This window comes from Sus scrofa, chromosome 2, assembly GCF_000003025.6.
Source record: "Sus scrofa isolate TJ Tabasco breed Duroc chromosome 2, Sscrofa11.1, whole genome shotgun sequence".
Taxonomy (NCBI): Eukaryota; Metazoa; Chordata; class Mammalia; order Artiodactyla; family Suidae; genus Sus; species Sus scrofa.
The window spans coordinates 141,847,631-141,870,165 of record NC_010444.4 but is presented as its reverse complement, the minus strand read 5'-3'; the positions used below and the strand labels follow the sequence as shown (position 1 = coordinate 141,870,165).

General features: G+C 43.4%; 1 pseudogene; it reads right to left on the bottom strand.

The window, feature by feature from the left end:
• Positions 18,162-19,892, bottom strand: LOC110259508 (annotated as a pseudogene).

The following is a 22,535-nucleotide window of genomic DNA, read 5'->3' as shown; positions in this document are numbered from 1 at the left end:
CCCTCTCCACCGTTGTCTGAGGTTTGGGCTGTCTGACCAACAGAATACGGCAGAAGTAGTGGTACGCTCCTGGCAAGATTAGGTTACACCAGAGACCTCAGGCCAACTTAGAACCTCAGCTAGTTCTAAAGGGAACTGTTTCTGGAGTTCCCGTCAAGAAGCAGCGGAAACAAATCCGACTAGGAACCATGAGGTTGTAGTTCGATCCCTGGCCCTGCTCAGTGGGTTAAGGATCTGGTGTTGCCATGAACTGTGGTGTAGGTCACAGACATGGCTCAGATCCTGTATTGCTGTGGCTGTGGTGTAGGCCTGCAGCGGTACCTCTGATTTGATCCCTAGCCTGGGAATTTCCATATGCCCAGGGGGCAGCCCTAAAAAGACAAAAGACAAAAAAATTAAAAAATAAAAAAATTTAAAAAAGAGAGAGAAAAACTTGGATACGTAAAAAGCCATAAGTAGGAGTTTCACTGAAAGATAGTGAATAAAAGAAGAGAGCACACAATAAAAAGAAATGAAATACAGACACATGCTACAACGTGGTTGAACCTTAAAAACATGCTAAATGAAAGAAGACAGCCACAAAATACCGCATATTGTCTGATTCCGCTTATATGTAATGTCCAGAGTCAGCAAATCTTTAGAGATAGAAAGTAAATTGAGGAGTTCCTGCCATGGTACAGCGGAAATAAATCTGACTAGGAACCTTGAGGTTGCGAGTTCGATCCCTGGCCTTGCTCAGGGGGTTAAGGATCTGGCCTTGCCATGAGCTGTGGTGTAGATTGAAGACGCTGCTCAGACTGGACCCCTAGCCTGGGAACCTCCATATGCTGTGGGTGTAGCCCTAAAAAGCGGGGGGGGGGGGAGAAAGTAGATTGATAGTTGCCTAGGGCTGGAAGGTTGGGGTGGGGGAGTTTGAGGTGCAAAGGCTTCCTTGACAGTTTCTTTTCAAAAGCACTGAAAATGCTCTAACATTGATTGTGGTGGTGGTTGCAAAACTCTGTAACTATATAAGCTATTGAATTGTACCCTTTGAATGTGTGAATTGTATAGTGTGTGAATTACAGCAGACCCTCGCACATAGGGGCTTAAGGGTGCCAATCCCACCCCTTCCCGCCCCTATGTCCCCACCCCTCACCGTCAAAAATCATCATATAACTTTATATATATCTATCTCAATAAAACTGTTTTAAAAAGGATTTTGGCTTCTAATCTTGGCCTTTTTCTCTCTTCTATCACTTCTCGAGGAAGCCAGCCTCTAGGCCTTGAAGACACTCAGCCGACCTATGGAAAGGTTTATAAGGTTTCTAGCCAACAGCCAGAGAGAAACTGAGGCCTGCCAATAACTTTGTGAACCATCTTTGCTAATCCTATAGGTGGAAGGTGGGATCTTGCTGAAGTTTGAATTGGCAATTACCTATTACGAGTGATAGTAGGCATAGTTCATACAAGGCTTAAAGGCATTCGTAGGAGAACAGGAAATAAAAGCAGGCACTCCCTATTCAGTGACGTCAGGAAGTGTCTTTAACCCCCAGGCACAGTATGTGAAGGCTAAAAGTGGACAGAGAAAAGAAAAAGGACCTAAGTCGGAGGAAGGGAAGACTTCAAATGCTGTAGATGAGGAGGACACCAGCGACACGTACACAGATTTGTCCCGAGGAACCGGAGGGGCAAAGAATACGTGCAAGGAGGGAAAGAGCTAGAAGGCGGTGGATTATTTAAGAGTCTATGTAATGGTCAGGAAGTGCCCAGATCCTCTCTCCTCACTCCTACTCCAGGTAGTCAGACGCGCTCCTCTCCTTCACCAAGCAGAAGACAGAAGGTGTGGTCTCTGCAGAAAATGAACTTGGACGTGCCGGGTTCTGAGGAATGGGTATGCAAACAAGGCTGTGGTATGAAAATCATATTCGAAACAGGACAGTCTGTGCTTTCTCCTCCCCAGCTCCAGAAAGCAAGCAGCCAGACTGCTACTATCACCAAGCAGCAGATGGGGGGGAGTAGGGTGCAGGTGGGGTTCTTTCTCTGGAAAACTGAGCTGATACAGAGGAAATATTGACATATACTAAAGAGTGCTTTTTTTTTTTTTTTTTTTTTTAAGCCAGCTGCATAGTGTAATAACATTCATAACATATCCACGTCTCTCACCCACCTCTGGCCCCACCCCTCACAGTCCGGCATCCTGGGGCCAGTCACTATCACGACCCTTCCCTGCTAGTGAAACTGACCGCACTGGCAGCCCGAACCCAGCCCGAACACAGTTCGGGACTTGAACCCACGGGCTGGGACTCGAACCCAGACTGGGACTTGAACCCACAGTTTTAAATGAGAATCACTCACCCTGTGTCTGGACTCACGGAGGTTCAGGGTCTTCATGCCTCCGAGCAGAAGGAATTCAGCGAGAGACAAAGTGATAGGCGAGAAACGGATTTATTCAGATAGGACGCTTGTGAGAGCTTCCAGAGGCCAGGCCAGGAAGCTTCTACCCTCCAGAATCCAGTGGGCACAGTTTTATCATCCAAGGGGAGTGGGGGTTGGAAAGGCCCGCCTCTTCCTTTGTGGGCGTAGTAGCTCCTCCTTAGTATCCGGTAAGGTGTGTATTCAAATCAGCTGAAGGGCCCCCCTCAAACCCTCGCCCTTGGTCTGAATCTGAATGCAGGCCTCATCCCATCCCCCACCCAACGACCTGAGGCAATTCTCGCAGCTCCACTAGTCCAGCAAACCTGCCGTGTTCCGATGGGTTTCTTGAACTTACTGTGGTTTCCCAACATCCCCCAGGTTTCCCTCTTTATCCATGATTCCCCTACTGGCATGTCCACAACCACCTGTGCCTACTCTATCCCTACCCCTTGGACCACTGCAGCATTCTCCTATCTGGTTACCTGCTTTCCTTCCTCTGCCCCTAAAGCTAATTCTCACCCTGGCAGTCAGAAGAATCTTTTTATAATGGAAGTCAGGTCCTGTCGCTTTTCTATTCAAAGCCTTCTAGTGATTACAGCTATCAAGGCAAATGAAAACCCAAGTCCTTAACATAGGGTACAAGGCCATACATGAGTGGCCACCACTGCCCTTTGCCTCCCTGACCTCATGTTCTTCTAGTTTCTACTTTGCTTTCTCTGCTCCAGCCATGTTGGCATCCTTGAAAAGGCTAAGCCCTCTCCCACTTCTGAGCCTCTGCATCTGCTGTTCAGCCCACCTGCAACCCTCTTTGCCCAGGTATTGCCTTGGCTAGCCACCTCACTGCCTTTAGGTCTTGCTCAAATGTAATTTTTTTTTTTAAGGATTTTTAGTTTTTCCATTATAGTTGCTTTACAGTGTTCTGTCATTTTTCTATGGTTCAGCAAAGTGACCCAATCGCTCACACATATATACATTCTTTTTTCACATTATCCTCCATCATGCTCCATCATAAGTAACTTGATATAGTTCCCAGTGCTAGACAGCAGGATCTCATTGCTGATCCATTCCAAAGTTTGCATCTATTAACCCCAGATCCCCAGTCCATTCCACTCCCTCCCCTTCTCAAATGTAATTTTTTTTAGGGCCGTACCACGCCTATGAACGTTCCCAGGCTAGGGGTCTAATCGGAGTCGTAGCTTCCAGCCTACACCACAGCCACAGCAATGTGGGATCTGAGCCATGTCTGCGACCTACACCACAGCTCAGGACAACGCTGTATCCTTAAACCACTGAGCGGGGCCAGGGATCAAACCCATAACCTCATGGTTCCTAGTCAGATTCGTTAACCACTGAGCCACGATGGGAATTCCCTCGAATATAATTTTAACAAAGAGGCCTTTCCTAGTCCCCAAATTAAAGCATGTACTTCTTTTTTTTTTTTTTTTTTTTTTTTTTTTTTTTTTTTTGTCGTTTTGCCATTTCTAGGGCTGCTTTTGCAGCATATGGAGGTTCCCAGGCTAGGGGTAGAATCGGAGCTGTAGCCACCGGCCTACACCACAGCCACAGCAATGCAGGATCTAGCCGCATCTGCAATCTGCATCACAGCTCACGGCAATGCCGGATCCTTAACCCACTGAGCAAGGCCAGGGATCGAACCGGCAGCCTCATGGTTCCTAGTCGGATTCGTTAACCACTGAGCCGTGGTGGGAACTCCAACACATACTTGTCATCATAGTCTCCCTTAGCCTGCTTTATTTTCATCAGAGTTTTATCACTACCAGATATTATGTATTTATTTGCTTAATTAGTTTTTGTGTATCTACCTTGACCAAATGTAAGCGCTTGAGGACAGAGACTTTCCATTTTTGCTCATTGGCACATACCCAGCACCTAATACAGCATCTGGTACATAGTAGGTACATTATGAAAATGTCCTGGCTGAATGAATCAATCACTCAAAAGGGATAATAATATGCTTTTTCTCTTTTGATTTGTTAATGTGATTAGTTATTGAAACAGATTTCCTAATGTTGAACTATCCTTGTATTCCTAATGTGATCCCATTTAATCTAGGGTTTAATTTTTTTGAGAAACGACTTAATTTTTGTTAGTATTTTCTCAGTAGCTTTTCTTTAATTGTGGTAACTTTATCATATTTTTATTCTTTTTGTTTTTGTGTATTTTTTTTGGCTGCACCCATGGCATACGGAAGTGCTTGGGTCAGGGGTCAAACCTGTGCCACAACAGTGACTCTAGCCACGGCAATGACAATGCTGGATCCTTCACGTGCTGAGCCACCAGGGAACTCCAAGATTTTGTTCTTATCCATGCTTTGGATGGAAACAAAGAAGCATTCTTGTTTTTGTTTTTGTTTATTTTTCCCTCAAGGCAGCCTAGCTTTATCTTGCTAGCAGAAGAGAGAAGAGTTTGTTTAATTTAAAGAACAAGGATTCTTTTAGTACATATTTTTGTCCAATGTCTGAGGCTGAGGCTCCTTTTAGCTCAGGTTCCATGTACTGATTTTGTCCATCAAATATAGTGAGAAACTCTCGAAGACGTTTATCTGCCGCAGAGGATTCTGACTTTCTCATTTTCTTTTTTTTTTTGGGGGGGGGTGGGTTTTTTTTTTTTTTTGTCTTTTTGCCTTTTCTAGGGCCACTCTCACGGCATATGGAGATTCCCAGGTTAAGGGTCTAATCGGAACTGTAGCCGCCTGTCTACGCCAGAGCTGCAGCAACGCCAGATCCGAGCCGCGTCTGCAACCTACACCACAGCTTACGGCAACGCCGGATCCTTTAACCCACTGAGCAAGGCCAGGGATCGAACCTGCCACCTCATGGTTCCTAGTCGGATTCGTTAACCACTGCACCACAACGGGAACTCCAGACTTCCTCATTTTCTTAGTTACAAATAAGTCTTTCTAGGAGCCTTAGTTTTCCCTTCATCATAGTCTTTCTGGTTTTCTCTTCAATAGAGTGTTGACCATAATTTAACTGATGCTTTGGGATAATTCTTTGGAACATCAGTTATGTTGCTGTAAGAGAGTCATTCTCATTGGCTGTTGCAGTAGGTATGCCCTTATCTTAAAGAGACTCGGACTTGTGCGTTTTGCTATCTTGTCCGCATTCGCACTTTTGCGCTCCCTTCCTTGTTAGTTTTTCTCTCTGTTTTTCCTTCTTAAGGCCACACTTGCGGTGTATGAAAGTTCTCAGGACAGGGGTTGAATTGGAGCTATACCTGCCGGCCTACACCACAGCCACAGCAATGTGGGTTCCCCGAGCTGTATCCTACACCACAGCTTATGGCAACGCTGGATCCTGAGCCCACTGAGCAAGGCCAGAGTTCGAACCCATGTCCAAATGGAGGCTCATTGTATTCGTTTCTGCTGGACCGCAACAGGAACTCCAGTTTTCTCTTAAAATCAGCACTTTTATTTGTTCTTTATTACCTCCTATGAGTTTTAAAAATATCAACACACTTTTAAAAATGGTGCCTAAAATGAAAGCCAATAGGCCTTGAGCTTGAGGGGATCCCTTCTAGCAAAATGAAAGGCATTAAAAACTTTTGACTTCTTTTTTGGCTTTCCAGAGTTTTTTTTCTTTCATGTTTCTTATTTTAGTCTAGATTACCTACTACACTATTAGATAAGTAGAGAGACAGTACAGAGTTTCCTGGATACAACTCATGGCTAGCTTTGGGCTTTGGGACCAGAATCATAACTTTCCTGAGCCTTAGCAAAATGGGAATAAAAATGACGTTACCCCATAAGGTTGTTGCAAGGCATGAATGGTTTAATACATGTAAAACATTTAGAATGGTGCCTGGAACACAGTACGTACTCAAATTTACCTTTGATTTTTATTGCTATATTCCTAGAGTAACTCTCCCTGATGCTCTTCAAGTGTCTGATGAACACGGTAAAGACGGTCAAGGCCATATTTAAATCTTCTTGTATTTCAAGTTCAGTATTATCGGTGTTATCATCTTCCTGTCTTTTTAGCAGAGAAATTGAGTCATAGAGAAAGAAACATGATTTCCTCAGTCACACAAAACCATTAAGGAATCATGAGTAAGACCCAATTCTCTTTAGTTTTCCCTCCCGAATTGTTTATAAATCAGTTACTGACATCATATGATTATCTATATACATTGAAAACATGGATTTCATATTCAGGGAGTTGGTTTTACTTTATTTTTATTTTTTGGCCATGCCCAAAACATGTGGAAGTTCCCAGGCCAGGGATCAAACCCACACCACAGCAGTGACAATGGCAGATCCTTAACCAGCGAGGCCACCAGGGAACTTCCAGGGGAGTGGTTTGGGATGCATCATTCATATACCACTATATTTCTGCTACATTTCATTGTTCATTAAGATAGACGACTTTTTTTTTTTTTTTTTCTCTCTTTTTGCCTTTTCTAGGGCCACTCCCGGGGCATATGGAGGTTCCCAGGCTAGGGGTCTAATCGGAGCTGTAGCCGCTGGCCTATGCCACAGCTACAGCAACTTGGGATCCGAGCCACGTCTGCAACCTACACCACAGCTCACGGCGACGCCGGATCCTTAACCCACTGAGCAAGGCCAGGGATCGAACCCACAACCTCATGGCTTCTAGTCAGATTCGTTAACCTCTGTGCCACGACGAGAACTCTGAGACAACATCATTATGACCACAGTCACTGAAAACTCGTGTTATCTTGAACGTATTATGAATTGGACTATACGCTAAGGAATTCACTTGCTCAAAGCCTAATTGACTTCTCTGTCTCACTTGGCGTTAAAGATAGGATTACACACTTGAGAAGTACCGAGTTCTCGCTACAACAGAATGATAGAGAGAGCAAGCAGCCTAGGTACACGGTACGGGAACTCCTGTAGTCTCATTTCTACTCCTGTATGCTCCTGTCCAAACAAATTACTCTTGGTGGTAATTTACTCCTTTGATAATGAAAAAAAAATAAGCTTCAGCAAAAAACTTTCACCTGTCCCCCATTGGTGTTAAAAGCTTTTTTTCCCTAGTGGTCCCTTGTAGGGTAAAGTCTTAATTTCTACCCTTGTCACATAGGATCTTTAAAAACTGGCCCCCAGAGACCCAAATGACTTAGGATTCTTTTGTTGCACATGACAGAAGAATTAACTTAAAACGACGGAAGTAAATATGGAGGCGTATTGGCTAGCATAACTGTACAATCTAGGGGCCCTTGATCTCAGTCATGCTTTGATTCAGGGGCTGGATAGTATCACTTATTCCCTCGCTTCATCTCTTAGTTCTTTCTTCTGTTGTATAGAACCATTTGGTGGCACAGAATGCTCACTTCTCAGCAGCTCCAAATTCACAGCATCCTTGCTATTAGCAACTTCAGGAGAAGAGGCCATGTGGAGGCCACTTCTCTTAGGAAAAGTTTCTTTGCATCATGTTGCCCCTTCCTGACCCATCTCTGCAATTTAAGGACTATGACATTGATTCACCAGGTCTGAATCACATATTCACTCCTGAACTGTGGTTAGAGATGCTTCTACCTAGAGTTCACCTTGTTGGAAAAAGAGGGAGAGGAGTTCCCTCTTGGCACAGTGGGTTCAGGATCCGGCCTTGTCACTGCCATGGCTCTGGTTACTGCTGTGGTGCAGGTTTGATCCTTGGCCTGGGACCTGAATTTCCACATGCCATGGGTGTGGCCAAAGCAAAGGGGGGGGGTGATTTGCAAGAGGAAATTAATGTTGTTATCCTTCCTTCTCTAAGTCTCTGCTCAGCCAGGTCAGTCTACTTATGCCTCCTGATCTTTCACGCACATTCTCACTGTCCCCTCAGAGAAGGAAGGGCTGTCCTCCAATTTATGTCCAAGTACGACCCATTTTTGAATCCTTCCCAGAGTGTCCTGTGGATACATGCATCTTTCCCTCTTGTGAATTCATTAATGAGACCAGTCAGGTAAATATATCAGGATGCAAATCAATGAGGATGATGTTATCATAAAAATAATCTTGAATTCTGGGTGCATTTGTGTGTGTGTGTGTGCATGTGGGACAGAGAGAAAGAGAGAAAGGGCAACTCTGGGAACGGTTAAGTTATGGAACTTAATTATGGATATGTATTGCTGTGACATACTGCACAATTTATGGTTAACGTGTCACTGTACTGAGAAGCCATGGCTGGGAATTGCTAATCTATTTGACTCACTGGATTATTGCTCTTAGATCAGAGCTATTGACTCATACTGTAGTAATTTTTCTCGTGTTAATTTTATGATTTTTAAACATACCACAAAATTGGCAAATATTACTGAAAACCTCACACTATATTACTTTTTAGCTTTTTCTATGTCATACCTCAATCCCAACAAGATCAGAAGTTTCTTTGTGCCTTTGTCGGCATTAAGTAGGCAATTAATAAATATTTGTAAATGAATGAATTAAAAGATAACCTGGTGATGGAAAACACTATAAAAAATAGTTCTAGATAATTATAGTGGCAATTTAACAGATCTATTAAGGAAAAAAGTAAATCTCCCTATTATTAAACTTGCTGCACTTCGGTGTTCGTTCCCACATGTTTTATTCACACTTTTATTATTGCACTTACTGTGTCAGATTATAATTTATCTTTTAAAATAACTCTCTCCTCGTCCAAACACTGAGCCATTAGAGAACAGCTCTGACTCTTCTTCATTCTCATAATCCTGAGACGTGGTAGGTGTCCAGTTAATGCTCACGGAAGGAATAAATGCCTGATAATTTTGAGATCAAAATGCTATTTTTACACCCTTCTCAAAGGGACATGTTTCCATCCTCTTTTAGATTTTAACTCAGTTTTCCTTTGAGTCCATTTATAGCAGAGGCAATGGGTAAGGCTGACTTGTTATTTTAGGCCACGAGGCGCAGTTGACTGTACTGCGGTGGCATAACTATGCTCTGAGGTCTATTCACCAATGAATACTTTAGACAGTAGCAACCTGACCAGCTCCTAGCAAGGAAATAACACGGTGGTGGTAGAGAGATATTACCCTGTCGCTGATGGGCAAGATAATTAGAAGGTTATTGCATTAATCTGAGTATGAGGGCATAAGAACCTGATGAAGAAGAAGAGAGGAAACACCTTCTGTGTATGTATTTCTATTACTTTTTGTTTTCTTATTTTAATATGATATTTTGATTTTCAACAGACTTCCAAGACTGTTCAGTGGGGGAAAGAATAAACTTTTCAGCAAATAGCAATTGTGCTGGAACAACCAGATAAACACATGCAAAGCAATGAAGTTAGACTTCTCCCTCGAACCACATACAAAAATTCATGCAAAGTGGATCAAAGATAGGGATCATTATATTTAATAAGGGCTAAACCTATAAAACTTTTGGAGAAAACTAATTGTCACATCTTCATGACTTTAGATTTGACAGTTATTTCCTACATATGACATCAAAAACTCAAGCAACATAAGAAAAAATGGACAATTAGACTTCATAAAAATTAAAATGTTTTATGCATCAAAGGACATTATCAAGATGGTGAAAAGACAACCCACAGAATAGGAGAAAATATGTGTAAGTCATATATCTGATAGGGATTTATATCCGGAATATATTAAAAAACTCTTCTGACTCAACAATAAAAAGACAATTCAATTTAAAGATGGACAAAGAATTCGAATAGGCATTTCTCCAAAGAATGTGTACAAATGGGCAACAAGAACACAACCAGATGCCCAAGATCATTTGTCATTAGAGAAATATAAATCAAAACCAAAATGAACCACCACTTCACACCCCCTGGGACGGTCATTTAAAAAAACAACAAAAAAGGTAGAAAGTAACACGTGTTGACAAGGATGTGGAGAAACTGGAAGTCTGTACATTGCTGATTGGACTGTAAAATGGTGCAGCTCACTGTGGGAAAGTTTGGCAGTTCCTCAAGAATATGGAATTACCACATGATTGGATAATTCCACTTCTGGATATACTGTTGACTCTTTCTTTCTTTTTTTTTTTTTTTTGTCTTTTTGCCATTTCTAGGGCCGTCCCATGGCACGTGGAGGTTCCCAGGCTAGGGGTTGAATCGGAGCTGTAGCCACCGGCCTACACCACAGCCACAGCCACGCGGGATCCGAGCTGCGTCTGCAACCTACACCACAGCTCACGGCAACACCGGATCCTTAACCCACTGAGCAAGGCCAGGGATCGAACCCGCAACCTCATGGTTCCTAGTCGGATTCGTTAATCACTGAGCCACGATGGGAACTCCTGAATATACTGTTGACTCTTGAATAACACAGGTTTAAACTGCCAGGGTCCACTTGCATGTGGATTTTTTTTCAGTAAATATGTACCACAGTACTACAGGATCTGAGATGTATGGACCCTCAGGGTGCATAACCAAGGCTATGGAGGGACAGTAAAGTTACATGTGGAATTTTCAACTGCCCAGAGGTTAGCACCTCTATTCTTTGTGTTGTTCAAGGGTCAACTGTGTATCCAAAAGAATTAAAGAGAGATGTTCAAACAAAAACTTGTACACAAACATTCATAGCAACCAAAAAGTAGAAAGAACCCAAATGTCCACCAACAGGTGACTAGATAAACAAAATAGGTATATCCATAGAAAGGAATCTTAATCAGTCTCATAAAGGAATGAAGTCCTAATACGTGCTACAACATAGATGAAACTTAAGAATGTTAGGCTAAGTGAAAGAAGCCAAGAAAAAAGGGCCAAATGTTGTAGGATTCTATTTATACGAGCTATCTAGAATAGGCAAATCTGGAATGTTAAAAAATTGGGATAGCCCAGAAGCAGAGAGTTGGCTGAGTAAATTAGAGTATCTCCGATTATGGAAGAGTTATATGCAGTTATAAAAGTCATTTTGAAAACTACCTGATGGGAGTTCCTGTTGTGACCCAGTGGTTAACGAATCCGACTAGGAACCATGAGGTTGCGGGTTCGATCCCTTGCCTCACTCAGTGGGTTAAGGATCCGGTGTTGCCGTGAGCTGTGGTGTAGGTTGCAGACGCAGCTCAGATCCCGTGTGGCTGTGGCTCTGGTGTAAGCCGGTGGCTACAGCTCCGATTTGACCCCTAGCCTGGGAACCTCCATATGCCTCGGGAGTGGCCCTAGAAAAGGCAAAAAGACAAAAAAAAAAAAAAAAAAAAAAAAAAAGAAAGAAAAAGAAAGAAAAGAAAACTACCTGATGGACATGGAGAAATATCCTGGATGACATAGCAAACAAAAAAACATAAATAATAGAGCAGATACAATGAACATCTTCTTGATCAGAAAAACTGTGAAAGGACAAATAGATATAAACCAAAAGGTTAACCCTGGTATCTTTAGCTGTTGAAATTAAAGGTGAATTTTGACAGCAGTCCTTTAATTGTTTGTGTATTGTCTAAATTTTCTACTCTGAAAATGAATACTTATTGTAACTTGAGGAAAATAAATAATGACCGTTATTTATAGCAAGAAATCTACACCAGGATCCTTATAAAAATGTAGAAAAGTATTTGTTAAAGGAGAAAATAGAAATCATTTAGTATCTGCTACGCAATGAGAAACTCTGTAATTGCCTGTTTTGTATGCATTCGTGCTTACTTTTGCACTCACTTTGTGGGTGTGTGGAATATATGTGAATTAGTAAATCCATGTAAGTATAGAGTGTACTATGCCACAGCCACAGCAACACGGGAGCCGAGCCGCGTCTGTGACCTACACCACAGCTCACGGCAACGCCGGATCCTTAACCCACTGAGCAAGGCCAGGGATCGAACCCACAACCTCACAGTTGCTAGTTGGATTCATTTCTGCTGCGCCACGACAGGAGCTCCAACCGTTCTACTTTTTTGTGTGAGCGTGTGTGTGTGTGTGTGTGTGTGTGTGTGTGTCTTTTTGCCATTTCTTGGGCGGCTCCTGTGGCATATGGAGGTTCCCAGGCTAGGGATCGAATCGGAGCTGTAGCCACCGGACTACACCAGAGCCACAGCAACTCAGGATCCGAGCTGTGTCTGCAACCCACACCACAACTCACAGCAAGGCCGGATCCTTAACCCACTGAGCAAGGGCAGGGACCGAACCCGCAACCTCATGGTTCCTAGTCGGATTCGTTAACTGCTGCGCCACGACAGCAACTCCAACCGTTCTACTTTTAAAGCCTGCTCTCTAGAGAACTTGCCCTGGCTCTTTATCCTATCAGTTCCCGTCACTTGGGCTTCCCTCTCATTTTGAGACCCGTCAACAGACCACGGTTCACGGGTTTGTTCCTGTAGATGAAATTCAGTGCAGTGTTGACACCAGCCTTACTCTTTGCCTTCTCTTCGTTCCTTCCGCTCCCGAAGGGGCTGGGAGAGGATGAGAAGCATCACTCCTCCGCTGTTCCTCCTTTTAGTCAGGTCTTCAGCCTTTTCATCGCAAAGGAGAACTCAATTAATGGGAACCATCAGGCTTCCCACCCATTAAGTGGTGACCTGGACAAGGAAAAGAGGGCCATTTCAGCTTTGGGGGGCCCTTGGCTCCAATTTCTACAAGAATAGTAGAGAAAGGAGGTGGCTATTTCAGTCATGAAAGATTGTGTTCTCCGAGGCTAAACCTATAAATATTAAACGCCAATCTTGGTGGTGGCAAATGCCACCAAACTGGATTGCTTTTAAAACTACCCATAACCCTGGCAAATATAATTTCGGCTCTTTTTCTCACACTGCGGTATCCTTTTCCTGACGCCATAGTTTGACAGAGAAAGAATGGAACAAGCTTCATTTTGATTCATGAATGTTGTTTTTATTCGAAATGCCCCATGTGAGGGGAATGCAAATGGACACAAGATATATGCAAATTCACTTGCATACCCAGAGAAGGCAAATGAGGCTTAGTTCTTAGATTCCTTGATCAGGCTCCCTGGGTGAGAAGGCTAAGGAAAGAGGTGTCTGTAACTGAATTACAGAGAGCGTCATGTTTGAGAAGGGAGAGGAGAGATGTTGGCTGCCATACAGCTCCCAGCATTCCAGAACCTGCATATAAAAGTGAGTGCAGCTGCCAAGGCGAGAGAAGGAGCTCAATGAAAGACCGGCCTTCACGGGCCCGCGAGGGCGCCCAGGGCACAGAATCCACACAGCGGGATAAAGTGCAATCTCCAACTTTTCTGCTTTAGGTCTTGACCCCCAAACCCAGCATACATCTTTAAATCACTGACCACCTCTTCCTGCCTCCTCCCTCTGTCTTTACAGCCCAGGCCAGGCCAGGACTAGGGTCCCTCAGGGAGGCACACAGTTTAAGGGGACCCCCCCCCAAGTCAGTAACCAAGATAAATAATGTGTTAGTGGAATACTTTTTAAAAATTCAAAATTAGTGCTAAAAGCCCATGTTAAACAAAATACTTTTTTTTTCCTTTCTTTCTTTCCTTTTTTTTTTTTTTTTTGCCTTTTAGGGCCGCACCCGTGGCATATGGAAGTTCCCAGGCAAGGGGTCGAATTAGTGCTGCAACTGCCAACCTCCACCACAGCCACAGCAACACGGGATCCGAGCCGCCTCTGCGACCTACACCACAGCTTAAGGCAACCCTGGATCCTTAACCCACTGAGTGAGGCCAGGAATCGAACCCACATCCTCGTGGTTCCTAGTCAGGTTCGTTAACCACTGAGCCTCGATGGGAACTCCCCCAAAATACCAAATTTTAAATGAAGACAAAATGCTATTGTGCCTTTGTATGACCCTGCCTCTGTCACTTCACCCTGAACCTGAACTTGGTTCCTGTAAAATTTATTTGCAGGGTAGGTGGCTGGTTGTAGTTTGCCAATTGGATTTTTTTTTAGACTATTGCATTTAAATATGGTTTAGGAGTTCCCTTCGTGGCGCAGTGGTTAACGAATCCGACTAGGAACCATGAGGTTGCAGGTTCGATCCCTGGCCTTGCTCAGTGGGTTAAGGATCCCGCGTTGCCGTGAGCTGTGGTGTAGGTCGCAGACGCGGCTCGGATCCCGCGTTGCTGTGGCTCTGGCGTAGGCTGGCAGCTACAGCTCCGATTCAACCCCTAGCCTGGGAACCTCCATATGCCGAGGGAGCAGCCCAAGAAATGGCAAAAAGACAAAAATAAATAAATAAATAAATAAATATGGTTTATCATGATGACTGAGTTTTTTGGTGCCTCAAATTTGGTCCCCAAGGGGAGCGTGTCACTCACCCTACCCTAGTTCTAGCCCTGTTTCAATCCCTGCTTTTTTCCTTTTTTGACCTTATGATGGTTCTGTCTGTGAACAAGCCTCTTCCTGGACCTGGCTCTGTGTAATGAGACCTGGGAATATGCAGGATGTACAGGTTTTTGCAGAAGCTTTTCTCATTCTTTGCCTTCTTTCTCTGAAATCAGTTCCCTGTCAGAGCATTATTTTTAACATTTTAAAATTTTTTGCCTTTTGTCTTTTTAGGGCTGCGCTATGGCATATGGAGGTTCCCAGGCTAGGGGTCCAATGGGAGCTGTTGCTGCTGGCCTACACCACAGCCACAGCCATGCGGGATCCGGGCCGCATCTGTGACCTACACCACAGCTCATGGCAACACCGGATCCTTAACCCACTGAGCAAGGGCAGGGATCGAACCCGCAACCTCATGGTTCCTAGTTGGATTCAATAACCACTGACCCACAACAGGAACTCCTGGTACTGATTTCAGACAAGTAGGAGGAAGAGAAATTTGCTCTGCTTGTGACAGAGGCTCTTATGCCCAAGTCATGTCTGTGCACAGGACAGGCTGAGATGGTTCGCTTGGAAGAATGGACATTGTGTATATGCCACGACAAAAACGTGTCAGGATATCTCTGAGGCTCTTATGCCTGCGCTGTGTTTATAAAAGAAAAATTATTACTTTTCTTTCTTTTTTTTTTTTGGCTCTGCCCGCAGCACATAGAAGTTCCTGAGCCAGGGATCGAACCCACGCCATAGCAGCGACACTGCTGGATCCGTAACCACTAGGCCACCAGGGAACTCCTACTTTACTTTGGGTTGCCTTCACATTTATGTTCCGTGCTAGGTTTGTGTGAGAGTGGAGTCATTTCACAAGTATTTTAAAACTGTATACTTTCAAGTATACACAATAAGAGGGAGGAAAGGAAAGAGGAGAGAGAATTTAAACTTTGAAGGTGGATCTCAGCCATTCCCCTAAACGTGAGCACGAGAACGGACACATGAATCTGTTGTTTTCTTACAAAGCTCTGTCCATAGCCCTGTACTTTATGGACAGCTGTAAAGAATTTTAGACTAATTTGTCCATGTTCAGTTTTTCCTTACATGTTGATTTCAGAACCAAGTCCCCAGTAAGAGAGTGTTCCACCAGATAGCAATGAATGATTGTTGCTATTGTGTTTTGTAAGAGTATTTTTCCATTTTTAAAAAATGCATTTGGGGCGTTCCCCTTGTGGCTCAGTGGTTTACGAATCCACCTAGGAACCATGAGGGTGTAGGTTCGATCCCTGGCCTTGCTCAGTGGGTTAAGGATCCAGTGTTGCCATGAGCTGTGGTGTAGGTCACAGACGAGGCTCAGATCCCACGTTGCTGTGGCTCTGGTGTAGGCCGGTGGCTACAGCTCCGATTCGACCCCTAGCCCGGGAACCTCCAAATGCCATGGGTGCAGCCCTAGAAAAGACCAAAAAAAAAAAAATGCATTTGAAATCTCTTTACTCAACTACATCTACTGTCTTTGAGAGAAAATGTGGGGCCACAGCTTTCAAACAATGTTACGCTTAGATTTTTCTCCTCGGGGTTGGCAGCTGATGTCAGGACGGTGGGCTCCATACGTTGACTCCCCAGGTTCAAACTCTAGCTCTGCCATGTCCTAGCTGAGTGACCTTGGATAAGTTATTGAGTCTCGGGCTTTATTTTTTTTTTCTCATCCATAAGATGGAGATAATGCTAACACTGACCCATAGGGTTATTGGAAGGACTAGAGGAAATCATGCATTTGTCATGCTCTTTGCCCAGGGCCTGGCGTTTGGGAGGCATTCGGTACATCTTGGCTGCGATTACAATAGGGCCGGGTTGCATGGCTGAAGCGTAAGTCTGCAGTTTGAGGAGCTGCCAGTAAAAGCAGTGACTTCTGACGATGGTGGTAAGATCCAGTCAGGCTTCTTTCTAACAGAAGTCGGGTCCTCATAGGATTCTGGTTAGTTGTGAGGTTTTTTCGTAAGAGTATATTTCGTTAAGTTTATGGACCTGAACAATTGACTGAGTTCAAAGGACCACAGAGAAAATGTGGTACACTTGGAGCAAAATGGTTTGACATAGACTTCGGTAAAATCTGGGTCCTTTTTTAATTTGCACCCACAGTTACCTAATTTTGAGTTGCGTTTCCTTTGCCCAAGTGTTAATGGAAGGTGATCTTCCTCCCGTGGTTGACAGACTTGCTTTGAAGGTTTAAAACTCAGCTTTGCTCAAAGGTCTTAGCGGCTCGGCGAAAAGACCCCAAGGGCAGTTTTCTCCTCTTTTCTGTCTTCTCGTTCTCTTGCCTGGGGAGCGCTCAGCCCTCGTTCTATGATTTCTTAAAGGAAATAGAAAAAAATCCCACCACCCTTCCAATTATTTTATTTCTCCTCTCTTGGCCAAAACGTCCAGGGAAAGATTAAAAAAAAAAAGACTTGTGACCATATGTCCACTGTATCCATACTCTTTTGTAATCAGGGGTGTCTTTGGTGGTTGGCTTTGCAGCCTTAAGCTGAGAAATCCTCCAGCTTCTATTACTCCTTTCTAATCATTTCTTAATATCATTAAAATTGGTTTCTCTAGAGCAGAGGTTGGCAAACTATGGCACATCGCTGCCTGTATTTGATTTGTTTTGGTTTTTTTAAATTATAGTTGATTTACAATGTTGTGCCAATTTCTGCTGTACAGCAAAGTGACTCAGGCATACACACATATATATACATCCTTTCTTTAAATATTATTTTCCATCATGGCCTCTCCTAGGAGACTGGATATATTTCCCTGTGCTATATAGCAGGACCTTGTTTTTCTGTATTTGTAAATAAAGTTTTATTGCAGCACAGCCATGTTCATTTGTTTCCCTACTGTGTGTGGCTGCTCTCCTGCCACAACAGCAGAGTTGGGGAGTTGTCCCGGAGACCATCTGGGCCAAAAGCCTAAAACATTGCCTCTCTAGCCCTTGAAGAGAAAGTTGAGGGCCCCACGGCTGTAGAGCACCTGTAGCTTTCAGCTTTGTATTGATGCTCTGTAGCTGAATAACAGATCGTCCCCAAATTTAGCAGCTTAAGACAGCAAATACTGTTTCCCAGTTTCCGTAGGTCAGGATTTCAGGAGAGGTGTTGCTCGGTGGTTCTGATTTGGGGGGTTTTCATGAAGTTGCCGTCAAGACACTGACAGGACTCCAGCCATCTGAAGGATTGACTGGAGCTGAAGACATCCGAGATGGTTAATTTAAATAGCTGTTCGTAGGAGCCCTGGCTCCTTGCTCGCTGTAGGCGGGAGGTCTCAGGGTCTTGCCACACGGACCTCTCCATGGGGCTCCTTGCGTGTCCTTACAACACAGCAATTGGCCTCCCTCCAGCAAGAGATCTGAGAGAGGGCAAGGAGAAGGCCATAACCTTTCATGACCCAGTATCAGAAGTCACACCCCCCCCTTTTTTTCTTTTTGTCTTTCTGTCTTTATAGGGCTGCATCTGTGGCATATGGAGGTTCCCAGGCTAGGGGTCTAATTGGAGCTGTAGCCACCGGCCTACACCAGAGCCACAGCCACACGGGATCCGAGCTGCGTCTGCAACCTACACCACAGCTCACGGCAACGCCGGATCGTTAACCCACGGAGCAAAGGGGATCGAACCCGCAACCTCATGGTTCCTAGTCGGATTTGTTTCCGCTGCGCCACAACGGGAACTCCCACACACCCTTTTTGCACAAGACTCTAGTTATTAAAAGCAAACTGCTAAGTTCAGTCCACACTCACAGAGAGAATTAAGCTTCATCTTGTACGTTTGTATATTAATTTATTCTAGCTTTGAGGCTTTTTATTTTTTTATTTTTTGGCCATGCCGCAGCGTGTGGAAGGGTTCGGGCCAGGGACTTGAACCTGTCCCACAGCAGCGATCTGAGCCACAGCAGTGACAACACCGGATCCTTAACCTGCTGAGCCACCAGGAAATCCTGGGGCACTTTATGATAAAAAAGGCTGGTCCTTAGATACATACATAAATAAGAACTTAAAATTCATCATATATTTATTTCATTTTCTAGCTTGAATGTCTAGTCAATCTTTAGCTTCATTGATTTTGTCCCCTGGTATATAAGGAGACCCTGCCTTTTCTGAGTGATTTAAATGCATTATTTGTCGATGAGCGTCTCTCATTTTTCCTTTATCGGCAGTAGGATTTATGCCTAGTATTAACACTGCTTCTCATTTTATCATTTTTGGTTCAACTCCACCCCTGTAATAGCCACTATTGAAGGCAGATTTGGATAGACTGTGAAAAACTTGTTTTACCTGAGGCTCCGTATGCTTCATGATTTGCAAAACACTAACAGCCCACAAATCTTGCAGCAGCAATAGTCGGTCCACCTGCCCACCGCTGTATTGGCCATGACTCCTGGTCACCTCCCTTCCCTCCATGGAGAGTATGGTCCATCCCAGCCCAGAGGCTGCGGCCACCACCTCCACACCACTACCAGAAAGCAAATCGGCCACCACCAGCAGGCATAAGTCTCCCAGACAGGGGTGACCCAGGGCTTTCAGCTTCATCTTTTAAAGGAAGGTGTATCAAAGAATTTATGGACATATTTTAAAACCACTAAACCTTAATTCCAAACCATTTTTAAGGTTGTTTGTTTGTTTTTTTTAAAGACCTCCTACAAGAGGAGTTAAATTTTTTTCCATAATGGAGCAGTTAGTAAATATTTTTGGCTTTGTGGGCCATATGATTTCTGTTGTAACAGCTCAACTCTGTATTAGGATGGTAGCCTAGACAGCAGGTAAGGGAATGGGCATAACTGTGTTCCAATTAAATTTTATGTACAAAAATAGACAAGGACTTGGATTTGGCCCATGGGCTGTGGTTTGCCAACCCCTAGTCCAAAAGATTCTTCTTTAAGAACACAAAGTAAAAAACATCGAAGACACATAATTTAAAGTAAAAGATCTGTGCATCTTTGACCCTTATTTTCTTTTTTGGCCGCACCCACCGCATGCAGAAGTTCCTGGGCCACCGATGGAACTCACACCACAACAGTGACAACAGCCAAGTCCCTAACTGCTAGGCCACCAGGGAACTCCCTTTGAGCCTTCTTAACCAAGTCATAAGATCCTGCAAGATAAGAATCACGGTTCATAATTCCTTTCACTCTCTTTCAGCACTTAAAAATCGTTTATCATTTAATGGGTTCAGAATATTCCATTGTATGACTCTTCTATAATGCTTAACCACTTATTTCTGGTCTTTCTGGGTACAAATAAGCTGCAATAAATATGATTCTGCATATGTATTGTATATATATGTGAGTATATTGTAGGAGAGATTTCTAGAAATGTTAATCACTGAGTCAAAGATCATATGTACTTTTTTTTTTTTTTTTTTTTTTTGGTCTTTTCTAGGGCCGAACCCACGGCACATGGAGGTTCCCAGGCTAGGGGTCCAATCGGAGCTGTAGCTGCGACCTACACCACAGCTCATGGCAACGCCTGATCCTTAACCCACTGAGCGAGGTCAGGGATTGAACCCGAAACCTCATGGTTCCTAGTCGGATTCCTTTCCACTGCACCATGGCAGGAACTCCAAAGATCATATGGACTCTTAATCTGACAAAAAGTTTCAAGTAAATGTTAATGTATAATTTATTTCAACAAATGTACAATATTTCAGGACAATTTAAGGTGTTGAGTGCCTTGAACTTTATTTATAGACTTGTGTTTCCTGTGTGAGAGTCATGGAACCTTGCAAGCCTTTTCTATGCAAAGTAGTACAATTCACTGCTAATGACCAAGGTACCTATTGTTAAGGTGGTGTCTGCAGGTCACAGAGCAGGCGGAAATGAAATATGTCTTTCCTCACTATGTTCTCAGAAACTTTTGGAGGTGTCTCATAGAACTTGTAAATTTCCCAGAAGAGGATAAAGACGACCCATTACCACTGCCCCGGCCACATTAAACCTCCCTATCCTGAAGGTCTTTGTGAAAACACAACAACATTCAGAAGGCAGCATATCCCCTGATCTCACTATCCTGTCAGTGTCTCCCATGGAAGGTGCCAAGGGATTGGCCTTACAGCCTTGGACCAAGAAAAGGTGACGTTTGAAAAAGTCATTCTGGATGAAGGGAATGTGCTGGAGCGGGGAAGAAGGGGCTAAAAGGTACTGAGTACTTTCTCGGTATCGATTCTTTACCCACGTTTCTTGTCAGAGTAGATATTATTCGCTCTCTTTCGCAGATGGGGAAACCTGCTCAGAGGATTCATTGACTTTATGTACCAATCAGTCAAGATGGATTTGAACTGGGGTCTTTCTGCCTCCAAAGCTGTTTCTGCTGTATCATGCTGCTGCCTCCCACTATGCTCGGAATGTACTGATAGTCTCATGCTAGGGACAAACAAGAACTCAGGGCACTGATCTCCCTAGCCTGGCCTTGTGACACTGATGAACTTCGGGAAAATCTCAGCCTTTGTGTGTCTAAGAACAAAGCAGGAGCTGCCTATCGGAACGCAGGCTTTTCAGCAGGTAAAGGGAGACCAGCAGAAAAGATAGGGTGACCAGAAGTCATTACTTTGATTTCAAGGTGAGAGAAACGGAATGATTTAATTTAGTCATATTGTCTGGTCAGTATGCTAATAAGATGATAATACATTTTCTTTTTAGAAATAGTGTGTGCATCGTCTAAAAAACGCACATGGGATAGTGATAAGATAATTCCCATCTAGAAATCATTCAAAGTTGCTGGAAGGCAGAAATTTTTAAGATGTATGTTCTGGGTACTCTTTGAACCACAAGCAGAATGCTGAGCTCCATTCCTTCCCACGAATATTTACTGTGTGGCTACTTTGCTGCAGGTAACTGTGCATGTGTTGATTCGTCTCAATTAGCAACAATCCATCCACTTGACAGATCTTTACCAAGTATGGTCTACGCCAAACTCTGTTCTCTCCCTGGGGAATCCCTGTCTCTGGACTCACTGAGGTTCGGGTTCTTCAAGTGTCCTCGTAGAAGGACCTCAAATATGCTAATCAGAAGCAATAAAAAAGAATGAGATGGCAAATGGAAAAGAAAAGGTGATGGCTGGGGGAATACCTGAGAGAAACAAACTGTTTGCTATTTATGGTTCCAATGAGGCAAAATCAAAACTGAAACTTCTTTGCTGGGCCTTTTTATGATTTTACTTTAAGGGAAAGATCTATTTTACTGTAGTTCAGCTTTTCTACCTAGTAAATATTAGAAACCAATTTTGTGATTCTCATAACTTCGTCTCTCCCTGTTCTTGGAAATTGTTCCTGGATTGCCTTTCTTCCAAATACATATCATCGTATGTATGAACATATACATTATAATATAACAAAAAAACTAGAGTTAAAATTGCACTTATTTGCTCTCTAGTTATTCAGAATTTATACGAAAAATCAGTCATAGGTTGTGCTGAAATTTATGTTATTGGGAGTAGAGGTTTTACAAGATGATAACAAAGTCATCAGAAAAACAAATGGCGATACTCAACTCCTTTAAAGTATTTAATTACCCAAATCAAGCAATTTAACACCTATTTCATATTTCCTGCTTCAGTCTGAATTCAGAATAACAACAAAAAAAGTTGAATTTATTCAGTAAAGAAGCTCTTGTTTACATGACATTCAGCCACGGAATTAATCCCCAAGGGGCTGCTCTACCACCTTAGATCAGCTTTCTGGGAACATTGACAGTAAGAGGTTAAAAAAATAATTTTGGAGGGAAGGGTTATGCTAAAAGGAAGTAGAGAATTAGGGTCTAGAAAATATTACTGGAATCAACACGTAAGAGGTTTTTTGGTGACATCCAGAGGTTAGTTTTGGTAGTGTGGAAACAAATTTTCAGCATTTTAAGGAATGACTACGTAGTAAGGAAATGGAATCTTCTAGAGAACATTCATTCCAAATAGTTCACAGGGAAATGAAAGAGAAAAAGGACGATAACATGGGGGATGAACAATAAGTGCAAA